Here is a 19,401-nt window from a genome sequence, read left to right on the forward strand (position 1 = left end):
TTCTATTCCATTCCCATTTTTAAGCTAAGGACACTGAGACTCAGAGGAAATTTAACAGGTAGGGCAGCCCTCAAAAAAGGTCCTGTCATCAATCCCACTAATACAACAGCTGTTAGCGCGGAGCCTGGCCAGGACGGAGGGACAGAATGGATGCCCTGGTGCCTGCCCAGGGAACAAAGGCACCCGGCAGCCTTCCTAAAGCCACCTAGGCAACAGAGACAGGCACCTCAAGTCACAGCCCTAGGTCCTGGGACCCAAGACCAGTGGGGCACAAAGGGCCACTCCACAGAAAGAAAAGGCATTTTAAAATGGGCCAAATACTGGCCCCAAGAGCAGCTGGGACTATGGTGAGTCCCCTGTCCTCCATCTGTGATGGGACCACTGCCCTTTACCCACAGGGTTGCTGGAGTGCACACAGTAGGCCTACAGCAACCAGGTTAACAACTGCCCTTGGCTCCTCTGGCAGCCAGAGGTTCTAGAACACAAGAGCAGGCAAATTATGGGGGAAGGTGGCAGCTGGGAAGATGACAGGATCCCTGGCCAGTCCCCTGGGGGTGGCGGCAGACCTCTGTAGAGGGCTCAGGCCTCCCTGGTCACACAGGGTGGCAGCTGGCAGCATCCCCTCCCCCACTGAGCACCACACAAAGGGGCCTCTATTCCCCTGCTCTGAGCATTTATCCTTGGCTGGCTGGGCCGCACCGCCCTCCCCACTCTGCTGGCAGCCCTGCCTGGCCCCGGCCTACCCGGGCCTATACAAAGGCCGGTGTGTCCCCGCCAAGCCAGCCTGGCCTTAGAAGACCCCATCTGCAGGGAGTGAGAGAGCTCAAAATGGTCCTGGGGCGGGTGCCTAGTGTGTGGCAAGGCCTCACATCCAGGCCACAATGGGGAGGCAGCTAGGAAGGCAGGGGAAAAAGATTTCGGAGAGAACCTGAACGTGGCTCCAGCTGCCCATAGCTGTGTAATCTCAGATTGGTCTGGACCTTGATTTTTTCATCTGTACAATGGAGACAATGACCAACTTTCAGGGCTACTGAGGGCTCAGTTAGGTGATATATGGCCTAACACAGTCAGCACCTCAGGGCCAGATTAGAGGCAACAGGAGGGGGTGGGGAGCCTGGTGGGCCCAACTCCCAGGGTGGGAGGGGGCACAGCACCCGTGGTAGGCCCCTCCATCCTCAAGACCCACATATTTTGGTGCTGACCCTCAGGCCGGGTGCACCCCTGCCTGCCTGAGCCCCGCTGCAGTGGGTAGATGACAACAGTTACTCCTGATGAAAACACGGGCTGTGTACTAGGACTTTCAGATCCATCACCTCCTTTCAACCCTACTGGCATGATGACAGGGTGCAGCCAGGTGGCGTAATGGCGACAGGCTCTGGAGCCAGAGAGCCCAGTCCAAATCCCCACACCACTTCTGGCGGTGAGACTCCTCTGGCCCCGCTGGGGACAAGGGCAGGGCCCAAGCAACAATCCAGTGGAATGCCCAGCATCCTCAGCCTGGGGCACAGTCCCAGCAAGCCTGAACTCCTCATCACCAAGCTATAAGTCCTAATTCACAGATGGGGAAACTGAGGCCCAGCTGGAGAACCAAACATGCCTGGTGTGCAGGAGGCAATAACCCCAATGGATCATTCCAGGAGCAGGACTCAGGGTGCGAGGCTAAGGCTGCTGGACTCTGACTCCCCCTTTTCTGCTAGAGGATGCTGCAAACACATTTTGGCAATTTTGCCCCCATCTTATAGCCGTCCTCAGCTCAGTGGGCCAGTGGGCTGCAAGACCAGTGGAGGGTGGGACAGGAGAGCAGAGCCTAGAGCCTGACCCATCCCCCTGACTGACCCCCAGGAGCCCTCACCCTGCCTCACCAAGTCCCCCTTCTCTTTCCCTGACCCGCGCGGGGCAGCCAAGTGAGCAGCGGAATACCAAGTAATTAAGTCAGCTTACACCATCCGGGCGCCTAGGAACACTGTGGAGTTTCCCTTTTATGTTTATAGCAATTGTATGAAAATGTGCAACATGGAGCGGCACCAGCTGACAAATGAGACGAAACAGACAGGATTCCGGGCCGGCTTTTTTCTGGGCCTGATTGGCATTAATTGTGAGCGTTTACAAAGCACAACTCGGCGCCTGACATTTGCTTCAAGCGAACATTTCCTTCTAATAGTTTTAATGATTACAACGGGAGCTGGTGATCACTGCCGGGCGGGGAATGGGCTGCCTGGTGCCTGGCCTGGGCTCCCGCCAGAGGTCTGACCAGGCTGTGCTTGCCCAGGGCCCAGGAGTCCCACTTTCCCCTGCTACCTGTTGTGGGAGGGCTATGCCAAGTACCAGGCCTGGGGCACCAGGTCCCCTGTGTGGGGCCTGGGTGCAGGCACACACTGAGCCCCCAGCTCAGAAGCTGATGGGGGAACCCCCAGACATGGTGATCCTGGGTACAGACCTGAGGCAGAGGGAGGGCAGGGGAAGGAGGAAGAGCCATGGGATTTGGCTGACCTGGCTGTGAGGCTGGGGGGCCTAAGGTGCTTCATCTCATGACATGGGGTAGGAAGGACCCCACAGACGCTGGCAGCTGTGTCTTTGCCACATGACCTTGGCCCAATCCCACCCCCACTCCAGGCCTATCCTCCTTCACCTAGGACATGAGCATCAGGGACTTGGTCAGCCAGTCACACCTCCATGTTCTGGTCCCAGCTCCACAAACTTGAGGGAGCCCCTTGGTCTGAGCCCATTTTCTCAACTGCAGAACAGAGTTCAGAATGCCCACAGGCTACAGACTGGTTCCTGGACTCCAGCAGAAAGGGTGCAAAAACCCTGAATCTCTGGCCAGCCAAGAGCCTGTGGCCCATTTCCTCCTGGAGAGTCCTCCCAATACCTCACCCGCTCACATGTCCACTCAGTAGACCTCAAGTGTCCTGCTTAGGAACCTGGGAGGAAGGGCACCTGGGTAGCTCAGTTGGTTGAGCAACTGACTCATGATTTCCACTCATGTCATGATCTCAGGATTGTGAGATCGAGCCCTACAACGGGCTCTGTGCTCAGCGCAAAGTCTGTTCAAGATTCTCTATTTCCCCGCTCCCGCTCCCTCTGCCTCTGCCTCTCCCCCAACTCAAGCACATGTGCGCTCTCTCTCTCTACACAAATAAATAAAATCTTAAGAAAAATAAAAGAAAAAGCCACCTGGGTGGTTCAGTCAGTTTAGCATCTCTACCTTCGGCTCAGGTCCTGAGATTGAGTCCCACATCGGGATCCTTGCTCAGCGGGGAGCCTGCTTCTCCCTCTGCCCACTCCTAGCCCTGTGCTCATTCCCTCTCTGACAAATAAATAAAATCTTAAAAAAAAAAAAAAAAAGAGAGAGAGAGAACCTGGGAGGACATCACTAATAAATGCAAAGACCCTCCCCTGAGGACAAGTTATGACGGTTTGGGAGGCACTTGGGATGCATTATCCTACTGACTTCTCCTCATTCTACAAAGGGAGCAACTGAGGCACAGTGAGGGAGAAATGAAGTCTCCCAGATGAGATGAGGTAGCCCAGCCATCGAACCCTGGCAAGCTGCCTCAGAGGTGAGTCCTTTCAGACCTGCCTGATGACCAGCCAGCCCACTTGAGCCCTATGTGGAAGCACCCCCCTTCTGAGGGCCAGAGGAGGGCTGACCCCACAAGTGGGGGGTTCAAGTACCAGCCAGGCTGGCAGGAGGCCCAGACCACCCAGAGGAAGGGAATCTGTAGGGCCTGGACAGCCCCATCCTGATGGGCTGGAAATAGAAGGGGGTATCCCTCATCTGTGGGCCCCACAACACCACTCTTTCCCACATCTCCATCAATGTGGGGCAGAGCCGCACTCCATGACAAGTCCTGCTGTAGAGACCAGCCAAAGAGCATCAGTGAGGTGGCTGTGAAAGGACAGTGGGTCCTTGGATAGCTACATGGCATGTGCAAAGGCCCGGAGCTGTGGAAGACCCCTGGGGATTCAAAACGCTGGCAGTTTGCAGAGGCAAACTGAGTGATGATCAGCAGTCCCCCTTGTCCCCCCACCAGCTCCCTGACTTTGCCAGGCCCACTCAGCAGGAAGCCCCCCGGATGCATCCCTGCTCTGTGCTTGGCTCCAGCCACCAAAACCTTGGCAACCACTCCATTTGGAGTCAGTTTGGGGTGTGGGGCAGGGAGAATTTTTTTTTTTATGGGAATTTTTTTTTTCCCTTTTGCATATGGTGGCACAGATGGGCCCATGATCCATAAAAACTGTTTGCAATTAAACTCCCACTTTGCATGGCTGGATTTGTCAGTTGTTTGAACCTCGAGTGTGGGGTTCCACACAGACGGGGAGATGGGATTCAGGGCAGGGTGGGGCTGGATACTGCAGGATGGGCGGAGGCCCAGGAACCTGCTCTGGGCGTGGGGCCCAAGCTGATGGGGTATCATGACAGCCCCACCAGCTCCCTCTCTGGGTATCCCCCAGCCCTCGCCAGGACTCGGAGTGTGGCCAGGCAGCTGGGGTGGGGCTTGGCAGGGTTTCCCAGCCCGGTGGAGACTTGGCCGGTGCTGGGTGCCCCGGCTGCGGGGGTAAAGAAGGGGGAGAGAGAGGAGCTAATCACCCCTCAGCCCTGCCAGAGCATGGGTCTGGGACGAGGACAGGCAGGAGGGTGGTCGAGGCAGTATGAGCCATCACGGGGGGGGGGGGGGGTGTCCAGCAAGCAGAGTGCAATGGCAGGTTTGAGGCTGAGAAGCCAGAACCACTGGCCCAGTTGGCAGAAATGTCTAGGATGGTGCCAGGAAGAACTGCCAGGAGCCAGCAGAACTGGCTCCTTCCTCATCCCCAGGGGAACTGGTCCAGTCTCCCTAGGTCTCTGGGAAGCAGGCAGGGAAATCAAGGCAGACACTGAGAATATCTCAGGGGCCCAGGCTGCCCTTGCCGAAGCAATAGGCTCTGCTTTGGGGAGTTTTTTCGGAAAGATTCTAGAATGGGGGCAAGGGGCCTGCACCCCTTCTACTACTCTTGGCCTCAAAATGCCAGCCTACCCTGCCCCTTCCTACCCCCCCAGCTGCCGCCCAGGGATGCTTGCTTGTTTGGTTTCAAAAATGCATCATTTGGCTTTGGGAAATCCTGAGATCACTAATAATTGTTCCCCGATGAAAAGCAATAAGGCCCCGATACCCCCTTCCCCCGCCCCTTCCAAGCTGGGAAAGAAAAGTCATAAAAATAGCTTGTTATCTCACCTATTGAGGCTCCGACTGGATGTTACTGCTAATTGGGTATAACATCCTTGTCTTGTTCTCTCAGAAGCTAAATCAAGAAAGCGCCACCGCTGCGCACTAATTATATCTTCGGCCTGCAGCCCGCAGCTCGTCTCTCCCTTTACGGAGTTAAAAAATGGTCACGAACCCTCATCTTTTATCCCCCCAAGCACCGGGTCCAGGCTGCCCACCAGGCGTGAACAGCTTGGGGGAGAGGCTGAGGTGGGGCTGTGGGGATGGGTGGCAAGGTGTGGAGTGCCGACAGCGAAGCCAGGGCCCCGGGTATCGGCCTGGCTGGCTCCCTCACTCCACCACCACCCCAGGCCTCTGGTCTCTCTCCTCCACGCAGCTGGGCCTCCTGGGAAGTCGGGAGCATGTCAGCCCAGGGAGCATCCATTCGCTTATTCATTCTACACTGCTTCGGGCTATAGCTTCCGGTAGACCAGAGGTAGCCCCAAGCACCAGCTAACCCGCCCTGGGTTTGAGGAAACACTGAATGAATATACCAAGATGGGCCAGGAGCATTCCTCTGGTTAAAGAGCTGCCACAGTTCCCTACCATGGAGTCCAGAAGCCAAGACCAGCCCTGGCTCCTGTCATAGTCCCCCATGTCTCCATATTCCAGCCATGTCCAGCCACATTATAGGACCCTCAACCCACACTAGGTGACTCCTGCCTCCCTATCTCTGAGCTGCTTCTCACGCTGTTCGCTTCACCCAGAAGGGGCTCCACCCCTTTCTTAGAAGGACCAGCTCTGCCTGTCAGAAGCCTACCAGGGCTTTAACGACACCTCCTCCAGGAAGCCTGCCTTGGCTGCCTGCCACACTTGAGCCAGCTTTAGGCTGTGGACCTTGAGATCTGAGTGTGAATGTCAGCATAGCTGCTCATCAAAGTACATTACCCTATTCTGTTTAATGGCTCTGAGCCTCAATTTCCTCATCTCTAAAATGGGTTAAGATGTCTTCCTAGAGGAGCCAAGAGGCACAATGCAGTGCTCTGCAGAATGATGAATGAGAGGGTATCTGTGAAGGACCAAACTCTCAGGAAGAGCTCAGTAAAGGCTGTTATTATTATGCAGGTGGAATGCTTTTGGAATCCACCCAGAGCACTTGAAATGAGCATGCACTGGGCCACACAGACATAGGTCTCTCGGGGAGCTGGAGGAAGGTAACGGGACTCTTACACTTCAACAGCTCCTTCGACCGCAGAACCACCTACATCCACGGAGAAGACCCCCCAGTGTCCCTCATTCTGCTACCATATGGAGATGGGCCGGGAGAGACCTCTGAGCTCATCAAGGCCAGGCAGGCAAGCAGGCTTCAGCTCACAGGCCCCACTGATTGATTGGAGCTGCCTGCCCAGAGCCCTGGAAAGAACCCAAGGTCAGGGGAAGAACTCAGCAGGGGAAAAGGGCGGCAATTGATTGGCGATGTCTGCCAAGGGCACAGCGGTGGAAGGCAAGCCAGGCCTGCCACAGATTTGCCATCCTTGACATTTTACAGAGGACACAGCTGAGGCTGGGCTGGGGTGGGAGGTAACTTGAGCTCAAGGTCATGCATCTCATAAGGAAAACAGCTGGCCTAGAACTGGGTCCCCTAGGCCCCTGCCCTAGGATCCTAGGATACTCTCCACCTGCCTTCCTTCCCAGGAAGAAGACAGGCGAAGCTAGCACGGATAGCCAAGGGGATTCTGCTGATCTGCCAGGGTGCCCCGGGCTGTCATTTTACCTTGCTAAGCCTCAGTTTCTTCATTTACACCACAGGGATAAAAATACCCTTCCCACAATCATAGGAGGATTAAATGAGAGAACAAAGTGTCAAAGCAGGAAGCTTAGTCTGGGGCACAGCAGAGGCTGGCAGTGTCCTGTGAGCCCCATAATAGGCAAAAAGGCTTTAGACAGAAATCTCCAAGGCTGGCCATTGAAAATCCCTCCTCTTCCTCCTTCTCCTCCTCCAGGGAGCCCTCCCTGGTTCTCCCAGCTGGTAGTAATGGCTTCTGCCTCTGATTTCCTAGCCTGCTTTGAGAAACTGGAGCCCCGAAGGGCAGGGGCCATATGAAGCCTGTCCACTGCAGTCCCCCTACCCCTGGCATGGTGCCTGAACACTGTGAATTCTTGTACTGTGGTGACCGACCCGCTGCACTGTGATGGGGGGTCTGAGGCCTCACCACCTTTTAAGGCAACTGGGCATGCTCACTTCTGTGTCCCCAGCACCTGGCAGGGAGCCTGGCACAGAGCAGTGAGCTCTCTGAATGAACGGGTGAATAAAGAGTAAAAATAGCAGGTCCTGTTTACTGCCTGCTCACTATGGGCTCCTGCCAAGCCTCACAGCTGCCCTCCGACATGGACCCCTGGCCCATGTAACAGATGAGGAGAGGGAGGTCACACAGATGCTGAGGGACAGGGCCAGGCTCCCAGTTCAGGTCCCAGGGACTGCAGGCTGGAAGGCTATGCCCTTCCACCTCTCGCAATGCCAAGCTCAAACCTGGACCCTGTGGGGAAGCTGCCCCTGCCTTGGCAGGGGATCCTGGAGCAGACAGCTGGCTGCTGGACTGCCCTCCTCCTCCTCTTCCTCCAAGGGAGGCCCCTCCTCCCCACAGACTCCGGGTCATTAAGTTCTGCATCATTAAGTCCCCATCCCCAGGAGCCTGTTCAAAGCCAGCCTCGGCCTTACTCCCTGACCTCCCAGGCCTTTGTCCCCTGTGCCCTCTGCACAATGGCAGGGGCTTCCCAGGGCCCCAAACAGCTGCTGTGGCTGGGATGCTGATTTGCTGTGGGGCTGGGGTGACTGGTTGGGGCCTGTGCCTGAGCCCACCCACTTCTGAAGGGCTCCGACTCACCCGGGGAACTCTGCACACTTAAACGCATGCCACCCACAAGCCTGGGGGCAAACTGCCAGTACTTCCTTGAACGAATGAGAAAAGTGAGGCCCAGAGAGGCAAAGTGACTTGTCTGACGGCACACAGCCGTGAAAGTGCAGGAGCCCAGGGTTCAGGCGCAACTCCTAAGGCCCTGCAAAGGTTGCCAGACTGACCTCTCTGCACCCAGATTTGCTGGCTTCAGGTTGTTCTTCCCTAGACACATCAAGTACTTACTTAGCTCAGTACTTGAGGCCCAGCACACTCTTTTAGTTTTTCTCCCTTTACCTCTTCCCTATTATAAGCTCCCACTGCCCTTCCTGGTCATGTCCTGGAATCTCAAAGTCCCTCTGCCAACATCATTATCATTTACTCCACATGGGGCAGATCCACCGAGTCCTCAAGCCCAAGAGCAAAAGCCCCCTCTGTAAGGAAGCCCTCCATGACCAGCTGCAGTTTTTCCATCCACCAGCCCTTCCTCTGGCTCTGACCAGAATTCGAGTTAACTGCAGGCTCCTCTTCCACCCCATGGAGGCTGTGGGCCATCTGATGGCTTAGAGCCCTGCCACACAGACAGTGGCCAGCAGGGTGCCCTTGCCCAGCTCAATGCCTGATCCCAAGCGGACCCAGGAGGTTGGGGGTGGGGGAGGGGAGTAGCTGGAGCCCCAGGCTCACTCTTTCATTGGCTTCTCACTGGCCATGTTGCCTTCCGCACTCCCACTTCTGGCCACCAACGGACTTCTTGCTTGTGCGCCTTCCTGGCTCTGTGACCTTGGGCAGGGAAGTTAACCTCCCTGTGCTTGTTTCCTTCCCAGTAAAATGTAGTAACAGCGCCTGCATTCCTTAAGGCGATGACATACATCCCAAGAGGTACCAGACAGGTGACCTCCAACCCAGGAAGGCTCACCGCTATTATTTCTGTCTACACCTCATCCGGGGACCAGCACATGGATTTGGGGGGGGGGCAGAGAGACCCGCAGTTCCAACCACTTATTGCATATATGACTCTGAGCTGGTAGCTCATTCCTCCAGGCCTCTATTTCCCCATCTCTGAAATGGTACTAACTCCGCCCACACGAGCAACCGCTAGCCCGATCAGAACCTCTCTTTTGTTCCAGGCAAGCAGGAGGCACTCCGGTATTTCTCAAGTAACGAATCAGTGGTCCAGGTGTAAGGAATCCATCCCCCTACCAGCCTCCTCCCCGCCCACCCCAGCCTCCAGAATTCCCTTCCCCACCCCCAGCGCGTGCAGACTAAAGTAGTCATTAGGCAGATTTCAAAAGATGTCAGTAGCTTATAATTATAGTCGACATCCTTCTGAGATAAAAGTGATTACCTTGGATGCAAATCACTTAGCAACCAATCAGGGCGGTGGGCGGCGCCCGCGGAGGTGACCGGCCCGGCGCGCAGCCCTCCGCCCGCAGTTCGCCAGGCACCGGAGGAGAAAGCGCACAATAGCTCTTGACACGCAAATGGGTTAACACAATAAAGGCGGCTCCGGCCGCTGCTGGGGGAGAGCAGCAATTCCCGGCCCGCGGGAGGTAATAAAGCGGCCCTTTTGTGCGCGCCTCCTCGTTCTCACCCCCGCCCCGAGCCCAGAGGAATCGCCGCCTGATTGAATTACGGTTCATGAATATGAGCTGCTCCTATTGCTTCCTCCGGTTTGTGAAGGACTAGAAGATGGAGGGGGGCGGGAGAGGTTTTGGGGGGCGGCAGGAGGGCGCTGGCCAGGGCCCAGCCCTGTAGGAACTCAGGTAGGAGGGAGCCACGTGTGCTCACCACGTGGGGTGCCCTGGGTAGGTAGGTGGGAGACCAAGTGGAGGGTGGCTGTAAGGGTCTCTGCCTACCCTGCAGTCTTTGATCTTTGGCTCCAGGAGGGACTGGGCTGAGTCCTTCGAGGCATTGTTCTGAGGATGAGGCTCAGAGAGGCAAAGCTGCTCACCCAAGGTCACACAGCCAACAAGGGTGGACCCATTCCATCCCGTGGCTCTTAACCATGAGCCACTGCCCACCAATGGGGTTTAAGCAACCCAGCCCAGGCCATGGCCAGAACAACTGTGAGGCTCAGAAGAGACACGGGATGGGGGAACTTACGAGCTTAGGCGGAATTAGACAAGTGAGATAAGGATTACTGGGGTGAGTGGGAGCTAACCTTGAAAGAGGAGACTGGTCAGGGATACCATCCCTGTTAAAGAGCCCTAACTGGATCCTGTCCCCTGCTTCAATCTCTCCCATCCCACCTAAGTCTCCAGGGTCCCTGCTTCCCCTCATCCAGCACACCCCAGCACTCATAGACCACACCCAATGCCCAGTACAAGCTCTGCACTCTGTCTGGTGGATTCTGTTTGGTCCCAAGAGTCCCAGTGCACCCCTCCCAGAGGGCCCTTGCCAACCTTCAGACTGGTCAGGAGCCACATCTACCAATGTTGCTGTTGACCCATCGACATCCTTGACTTCTCTAACAGGGGAGTGTGTACCTGGAGGGTCCCTGAGGTGACAGAGTGCAGTCTCAACCCTCCTGGTGGGGAGCTAGAAGGGGCATCTCTCTCAATGCCTCCCCATGAAACCATGGGCAGGTTTCATGGCCCACCTTACTTCCCCCAGTGCAGGAGAAAGGGGGTGCCAGGGGTGAGGAGAGCAGGCTGTCCGCAAGGCCAGCAAACAAGTTACTACTCAGCTCAAGAGTATCCTGTAAGCAAGGATTCAAACTCAGGTTTCAGTGTGGGAAGGCCTCTTCATGGCCAGACTCCCTCTATAGCTGACAGCTCACCACTCTTGTGGGGACCCTGTCCAACAAGTGGTGTAAGGCTTCCTCTCCCCACAGGGAAGGGTGGGAAGACCTGGGGACTTTGGTGCTGGTGCCGAGGCACTTCAGAACTGCGGGGCTGTGCACCTGAGACTGTTTTCCTCATCTATAAAATGGGCCACCACGTGTGAGCCACTCTGAGTGGTAACTGAGCTCCCCCTATGCAGTGCCTGGCAAGCGGGGAGACGCCGGGTAAGCTGGCATCCCCTCCTGCTCGTCGCTGGGTACTACTGCCAAGCCCAGGGAAGGGAACAGAAGGAATTGCCCAATTCTGACAGCCTTTCCCTCAGCTTTGGCTGTGGAAGTGTAAATACTCCGAGGAGGACCTCCAACCGCCTGTGTTTGTGGAGCTCTGGCGCACACTCCGGGTTTGTTTCTAAACTGGGAAGCTTCGAGAGGCAGCGCAAACAGCCCTTCTGCCCACCTCTCCCACTTCTCCCCCCGCCCCCATCTGCTGTTGCTCTGTCCTTGGAAGCCTGTTTAATGACACCATTTCAGCTGGAAATATCATCTCCCTGCCAAGCCCCTCAAAGCAGCTCCACTGATATTTATTGACCTGTTAATCTAGCTAGAGAGCCTGGGAGTAGAAGAGAAAAAATGCTACCTGCATCCAGACTGGGGCCTGGCTCTCATAATAACCCCCCACACACTTCCCTCTGCTCTCACCCCGCCCCACAACGAAGCAGTACCACGGTTCTCTAACCTTTACCTCCAAATGCGATCACACCACTTTCACCCACATCCGACAATAATAGCAATTGCTGGAAGGAACTCAAGACGAATCGAAGAACCCAGCAGCAGGATACTGGCTGGGGGTTTTCTGGGCCTTCACAAGGCACAGGGCCAGGGCTAGGGCATTGTGAGGGGCGGGGAGTGTGCGGCAGAGAGGGCCAGTGCCTGACTCCCATCAAAGCTAGCCCCTGGCAGGGACACACTTTTTTCAGACCTTGGCACTGACGGGACTGACTTGCCCTCCATTCATTTAATGAGCACCATACTGTGCTTGTCAGAATCATCTTAAACAGCAAAAGGAGAGCGGGGAAGACAGGAGTCCAGGCTTGGCCAAGGCCCTTCACCTTGGTGTTGTGCAGCAGGGGGAACCCCTGGACTTGAGGGGTAGCAGGCAGCAGCTCCTCTGCACCTTCCCTGCACCTTTTTCCTGAGCGGAAGTGGCCTCTTTTGGGGGGGACCTCTAGGTCTCCAGGGTCTCTCTAGGGACCCTGGGAACTTCAACCTGCTGGCTGGGTTTATAATGGGGTTCGAGGAAGTCTTCTCTGTAGCATCCCTTTTGAAAGCACAAAGTTGCTCTATTTGGCAGTCCTGAGCCCCCAGGCAGTGCCAGGCTATATGGGCAAAACTGAACACCTGTCCTTGGGGGGAGGAGCATCAGCAGGGACAGCTGGCACTGCTTCCCTCCCCCACCTCATGAAGAGCTGGGGATTTAGGTCAGAGGACCACAGTTGAGGCTGGGGGCGGGGGTAGGATCTGCCTTCATCCCCTCATTACCCAAAGACATCCAGGTTACCATGACCCCGCCCCCTCCGACCCTAGGTCAATGCAAGTCCGGTCGCTACGGCAACCCCAGTGAGGTCAGATGCCTGGCAGTGACGTCAGGCTGTGGCCCCACTGGGAAACCCACCATCCCCGTGAGATTTTTGAAGGAATGAGGGCTGTACGGGAGACCCTGCTATGATCTAGCATTGGAGGGCACAATCCTCAAACGCAACCACCTGCATGGCTGGGACTCCACAACCACCGCTAAGCGGATGTCCCCTGAGGACCTAAGAGGCTGCTCGGGAGCACCCCAAGGGTTCCATCCTGGATACCCTCCTCCTTGGCCCTCCAAGACGCGGGAGTTCCCTGGGAATTTTCGCAAGATGGAGCTACTACCTTTGTCTGTTGGCTTTAGGGGTGGGGTGACCTTTCCTCTCTGGCATACGCCTCACCCGAGGCTCCGTGGAGTCCCCCAACAGGCTCCCAAGCTCCATGCCGGCCGCTTGGCCGGTCTAGACAAGTTGTGTGTGAGCGGGAAAGGGCGGGGGCAAGAGAAGGAGCATCGCTGCTTCAGGATTCCCAACAGCTCAGGGCCCCTTTATTTCTGATCCGGCCGCCCCGACGCCAGGGAGTGCCCCCGGCTCCAGCCCGGAACCCCGCCCCGCGGAACTCACCAGATCAGCCAGGCCGTTGAAGGGCACCAGGTCTCAGCGGCGACGACTCTTCGCTCGTCGGGTCGCAGCCATGCAGAGGCGGCAGAGACTGCCTGAGGGAGACCCCCTTGGGGGCCGATACCTTTCTCCGGGTGCAAAGGGACGCTGTCCGTGAGGATGATCCAGGCACCGACTCGCGCCGTCCGAAGTCAGGGGTGGCCGGTCTCTCCGCTCAGCGTGGGTCGTACCCGCCCAGGACCTGGGCCGTTCGGGCGCTCAGGTGGCGCATCCTCTCCGGGGCCTGTGCTCACCACGTCCGGCGGGCGGCGCTGCGCCTCCCCTCGGGGTCCCGCTCAGGGCTGCAGCTCTGCCCGCGCCGCTCCCCGGGGCGCCCTCTCTGCTCGCGCCAGGAGCCCGGCGGCCACGGCCCCTCTCGCCGGCCCCAGCTGCAGCCTGTCTTTGTTGCTTCCTCTCGCTCGACCGCCCGCCAGAGGCTCGCAGTGCCCCGGTCCGCCTGGGGGTGTGAGGGGGGTCGTCTCCTCCGGGGTTGCACGCACCTGCAGCGGCCCCGGTTCCTCGCCGGTCAATGCACCGACCCCCGCAGGTTGCAAAGAGCGGCGACGAGAACGTACTGGCCCCTCCTCCTCCTACTCCGAGCCCTGGGTGTGGGGGGAGGGGAAGCTGGAGAGTGGCGGCAGCGGCGGCGGCAGCGGGCGGCGGAGGCTCGGATGGCAGCCCAGGGGGCCTAGGCGCCGCGAAATAACCGGTCCGGGTGGCGCAGGGCGGACGTAGGAACGGCCCAGAGCACGGTACACCGGACGTGCGAGCTCGCAAGCTGCAGCAGGGGCGGCGCGCGCCGGGCTCTCACGCGCCCATGGCCCCTGGCGGCGCGCAGGGGCTCCCGGGGATCAGCCTCGCGCCGCCTGACGCGCGCCGGCGCTTCGCTTCGCTTCGCCTCGCCTCGCCTCGCCTCGCCTCGCCTCGCCTCTTCCCGCCCCGCCCCGCCTCAGGCCCAGGTGCCGCACGCCGCGTCCCGCAGGTAGCGGGCTCGGCTCTTCACCTCCCTCGGCTAGAGCATGCAGCCTCTCCGCAGAGCCGCCGGCTCAGCAGTGCCGCCAGTTGCTCCGCTCCGGCCCGACTGACAGGCGCGAGCGCCGGAGCGGTCGCGGCGTCTCGCCCCCCGCCCGCCCCCTGAGGTCCGGCCCAATCAGCGGCGGCCGAGAGGCGGTTACCAGGGTGACGCGGCGCCGCGTCCTGCGGGGGGCGGGGCCGGGGGCCGCCACGCGCGCTTTTCGCGGCAAAATTCAAAGGCCGGCAGGGCGGCTCTCCAACCTCCTCCCCCAGGCTGGGGCGAGGCGGGACCTGCCTCTCGAGGACTGCAACTCCCGGCGTGCGGCGCGCAGACGCTGGGCGGAGGGGCCCCGACTTGGGGCGCAGAGCATGCTGGTATTTGTATTCCCTTTGTCGGGACCCCGAGTTGGAAAAACCGGTATTTTTTATTGAGCACATATTTGAGGCAAGACACTCTGCTAAGAGCATTATCTGCATTGTTTCTTTTAATTTGGAAAACAATCCTATGAGGAATTTGTTAAAGATAATAAACTAGAACTTATGTAACAAAGTACTCTAATGTTCACAAGCTGGTAAGATAGGTATTATCACCTCTATTTTACAGATGAGAAAACCGATATGGTAGGTACTATTCTCCCAGTTTATAGAGGAAATTGAGGCTAAGATATATGAAGTGACACTCTGTCCGGAGTGCTTTGCCCCAAGGCATATTTTTGGCATTGAACGATTTTTGGCATCACAGTTGAGATCATGCACCACGAACTATATACCCCGGCACTGCGCTGAGCTCTTCACAACGTCCACCTCATGGTATCCACACCACAGATATGGACGGCAGGTCCTGGTATTCTCCTCCATTTAACAAACAGGGAAACTGAGGCACAGCATCACCTGGTACCCAAATTTTGACTCCATCAAACTGTACTGCACCTGGCCTTTTGCTTTCTTTCTTTCTTCCTTTCTTTCTTTTTTTTTTTTTTTTTTTTTTGCCTTTTACTTTCTAAGCAGTTTCATAGGTTCTCAACAGGTCTGTCTGACAGCCCATGGGTGGCTTGCTTAGCAGTCCCATTTTATAGCTGGAGAAACTGAATCCTGGGAGGAATAGTTCTCTCAGTTGCCATGTGTCCATTCCACAGCAAGTTGGGGAGCCAGCTTTCCAGGAGAGACTTCAGGATCCCTACAGTAATGCAAAGCCGCAGCCAGAACTCCTCTGAGCACGGTCAAGCTATGTCCATGTGACCCCGTGGAATCCCATGGAACTTGGTAGCTATTGGCTTTGGACATGTACCTTCATGGTTTTGTGCCTCGTCTCGTGTGTGTGTATCATAATGCCTATCGGAGGGGGTTGTTGTGTGAACAAAACGTTATTGCTGGAAAGGATTCAGAACACAGTAAGTGCACAGTAAATGCCAACTGTAGTCATCTAGACCTGGAAGGCTTTGAAGACCCTTGTGAGTGTACCCAGTGAGATGGGCTGCTTATACAGGCTGGTGGGGACGGGGGCGGCGGGCGCGGGTTGGCTAGCCTACTTTATGCCAGCCAACCTCCCCCTATCCACAGCCTGAGAGGCGCCCGTGGGGGAGCTCCAGGGCTGACCAAGTAGGCCACCCCCTGTCTTATCTAGGGCAGGAGCTGGCCCTGTTTCAGGCCCTCGAGTGGCTGCCACAAGTGCCATTCCCAGCAGCTCCTGGTTTTAGGGTCCTGCTCTAGTTCTCCTGGGCTGTCCCACCCAACCCTCTTGGAGTTGGGGTGGGGGTGGGGATTTACCTGTGAACTTGATCCCATCCCCGGCTGCTTCCTCTCTCACTGCTCCAGGGGCCAGCCACCAGACCTGTTAGTGACGTCAGGGCAAGTTGCCAGGGCAACGCACTGGGTGGACCCAGGGTGTGGACAGGTGGAGAGAATATGGGGCAGGACTCAAGCCAGGTGCAGGGACAACACGGTAACAACCAAAACCCTGTGAAGAAAGGGCGGGAAGTGGAGAAGAAGACTGTGGGGCCAAACCATCTATTTTCCTAAGTTTGGGCTTTTTTCCATCATAAGTTGGCTTGGACACCTACTATGTGCAGGGCACATGCTCAGTGCTGTTTATATCATGTATTTCTACCTCCTTTTACCTTCACAGCACCCCTGGAAGGTCTATTCAATTACAGTCCACATCTTACAGCCAAGGAAGGCCATGTGACTTGCACAAGGTCACACAATGACAGAACCAGGTCCCAAATGCCTGAGCCCCTGATCTTGATTTATTGCACCCTGTGCCAGCCACTAATTGACAGGGTGTGGCCTTGAAGGCAGGATTCCTCTCATCTTTGGACCTCAGTTTCCTCTGTTGTAAAATGGAGTGTGGGACATACAACCCAGCCCTACCAATCAGGCTGTTGCGAGCTGGCACCCCTCCCTGACTTAGTGGCTTCCAAAGGTTCAACTGTGGTTCCAATGTCCAGCCAGGGGTTTAGAAGGTCTCAAAGGCCCCTCTACCTCCAAAGGTCTGTGAGGCCATGATGAGCTAGTGGTGGAATTTCAGGCAGAACAGGCTGGAACGTAGCTCCGCAGGTGGACAGCTCCATCTTGCAGGTGCCTCTCACACCCGTCCAGGCAGGTGAAGGGTCTCAGAGATGCTCAGCTGCAGGCCTTCACATATAGCCTCCCACACTCATACAGTGCCCATCTCCCTGAGTTCAGGCCTTCCTATCCATGCCCCCTGGCTGCCCAGTTCCCAGCCTTGATCCAGCCTCCCCTTGCTGTGGTCATGTGCAATAACTCTGCATTATGTAAATGGAGACAGTGTCGAGATAGATTTGCCACGGTCCACGGAACCACTAGGCAGGCCAGTGCTTGAATGTTGGCTCTGGCCAGGGGTTCAAGAGGCCCTGAGGGGGTTGGGTGACAGAGAACACCTCAGTCCTCACTGACCCTGTATACCTCTTATGTTCCCGTCTTGCTAAAATGCCTGCACATCTTCCCAGGTGTCTCTCTGACTTCCAGTCCTTTACCCATTCTGTCCATTTCAACTAGTTGACTCCCCCCAGGTAGTCAACTCTTGCTCCTCCTTCAGATTTTAGCTAGGGTGCCACTTCCTCCGGGAAGCTTTCCCTGACTACCGCCCTCCAGGCTGGGGCACTTCCCCCTTCATATAAGGGTCCACTTATTGGACAGTCTTCCTCACCAATCAGAGGACTCTGAGAGGGCAGGGGCTGCATTTGAACTGTGTTAGCCCTACCACAAGCCTGGTATACAGTCAGCACTCGATATTAAGTTTTATTGAATTAATCTCTGAATCAGTGAATAAATATGGCTCAGGTTTTCTTTGTAGTGGAGAAGCAGGGAGAGGAGGAGGGGGTGGAATCAGACCAACTGGGTTTGAATCCTGACTCCAGCCATGTGACTCATTTGTTCTGTGCCTTGATTTTCCCCATCTGTGAAATGGGGTTAATTGTCACATAGGCAAGACCCTCAAGGGGTCTGGAACCTGAAACTTTTGCTCCCACCCTCCCATGTACGTAAGGTTAGTCATGCCCATTTCCTCTTTAACTCTGCTCATTCATTCATTCATTCTTTCAGCATTTCCTAAGTGCCTGCTCCGTGCTAGCCACTAGGGATTCAGCAGTGATCCAAACACAGTCCTTGACCTTGTGGGACTCAAGTTTCATGGGGGGACAGATAAGACAACTAGCAGTTATCATCTCAGGTAACAGGAGGAGGAAAAGCCTGGAGCAGCCACCTGCCCCAGCTGGTGGGTTGGGGATGGTGGAAACGCTGATCAGTAGCCCTGTGAGAAATGAATAGAAGGTAGCCAAGGGGAAGGATGAGGGGAAGAGTAGTCCTGGCAGAGAGAATCACCAACACAAAGGCCTAGTGTCCCAAGTGAGGGGGATATGAATGCCCCAAGAGTGGAGATGGTCAGAGTCTGAGCTGGCCTGGGGAGGAAGGTGGGGAGGCAGAGACTGATTTTTGTCCTGGTTGGGGTAGCAGGCGTGCCCTAGCCTCCCTCTCCAGCCCCCACCTGCCTCACCTGCCCTTGTTGCCATTATCTAGGCCAGAGCCTGGAGGGAGCCGAGCCCCCATTGGTGCATACCACGTAGGTTTTTCAGAGATAATTTAATCAGAGCTATTAATAAGCAGAAAAGAAAGAGCGCTTTATGCTCCTTCTAGAGGAAAGGGGAAAGAAGAAGCACGTGTAACCTTGTTATTCACCCAGCCCTGCCCCCCAGTACCTGGAACCTCTCCCTAGGGCAGGCCCAGGGAGATGGTGCCAGAAGCCCAGGAGATGGGGGACGAGGAGGCCCACAGAGCCTCAGGGACCAGCCCCTGCCACACTTACCTCTAGCCAATTTGACCCTCTCTTGATCGCTGGCAGGTGCCAAACTCTTTCCCTGAGGCCTTTGCCTAAACTCTACCAGGAATACTCTTCCTTCCGCTCTTTGCACGACCTTAGTCTCAGCTCAAATGTCACCTCCTCTGAGAAGCCCTTCCTGACCACCCCATCTACAGTTATTCTCCCCAGAGTCCCTTCCTTTGCTTTCCCTCTGCAGTGCTTATTATTGTCGGCAACTCCCTGGGCACTTGTGGGTTGACTTGTTTATTTTCTGTCTCCTGGTCTCCATGGTCAGCTCTGCAGGGGGTGGGGAGGACTGCTGGGCATCATCTTTGGTGCTGTACTGCCACTACCTTGCACACACTAGGTTCTGGGTCGATATTTGTGGATGGAATTGGAGAAGGTTCAAGATGCCTGGGGAGTTGGGATAGCCACCAGAAGGTGGTGGGGTCCCTTCCACTAGGAAAGCCCAAGAGAATCTAGGAATTGTTAAATCCCTCTTATTTCACCCCTGGGGATCAGGAAGCCCAGAGAGGGGAAGGAAGTTGCACAAAATCATGCGGTAAGTTTGGACCAGAGGTGGGCCTTGAGCCCAGAGTCCTCTTGGGGCATCCAGTTTCATCTGAGTCTCAAGTCGAAGGGAATTCTGAGGCCTTACCAGGCCCAGAAGGGAATGAGTGCTGTGCTGCCATCAGTTAGTGATGTCAGCCGAGTCTGGGGTTGGCTGTCGGGGGTTTGGAAAGAGCACTGGACTGGGAGTCCAGGATTTCTTTCCTTCAATCAGCACCACTAGCTTGTCATGGGACCCCTTGGGACAAGCCAGGCAGCTTCCCTAGGCCTCAGTTTTCTCAACTGAAAGTTGGGACTACTTAACCCTGCTTATTTCAAGGAAGGACCAGAAGCATCGTATGGGCTCTGCAAAAGGTCATCAGTTATGATTAGTGTAAAAAAAAGAGGCCACAGTAACAGGGAT

General features: G+C 56.3%; 1 protein-coding gene and 1 long non-coding RNA gene across 2 annotated transcripts in view; both read right to left on the minus strand.

The window, feature by feature from the left end:
- Positions 1 to 13,181, minus strand: part of FAM222A (family with sequence similarity 222 member A) — a 52,521-nt gene extending 39,340 nt beyond the window's left edge. Inside the window, exon 1 of the mRNA XM_004779124.3 lies at positions 13,061 to 13,181. The gene's annotated coding sequence lies outside the window, so the exon portion shown is untranslated. The remainder of the gene's footprint in view (positions 1 to 13,060) is intronic.
- Positions 13,182 to 14,548: 1,367 nt separating this feature from the next.
- Positions 14,549 to 18,668, minus strand: LOC123391147. The gene is made up of 3 exons (XR_006605754.1): positions 18,435 to 18,668; positions 15,878 to 16,067; positions 14,549 to 15,287 (listed from the first exon to the last, which is right to left on the minus strand). It is a non-coding gene; the product is annotated as an uncharacterized LOC123391147 (long non-coding RNA).
- Positions 18,669 to 19,401: the final 733 nt, after the last annotated feature.

This window comes from Mustela putorius, unplaced genomic scaffold (assembly GCF_011764305.1).
Source record: "Mustela putorius furo isolate JIRA1106 unplaced genomic scaffold, ASM1176430v1.1 tig00000193_pilon_pilon_pilon, whole genome shotgun sequence".
In the NCBI taxonomy this organism is placed as follows: Eukaryota; Metazoa; Chordata; class Mammalia; order Carnivora; family Mustelidae; genus Mustela; species Mustela putorius.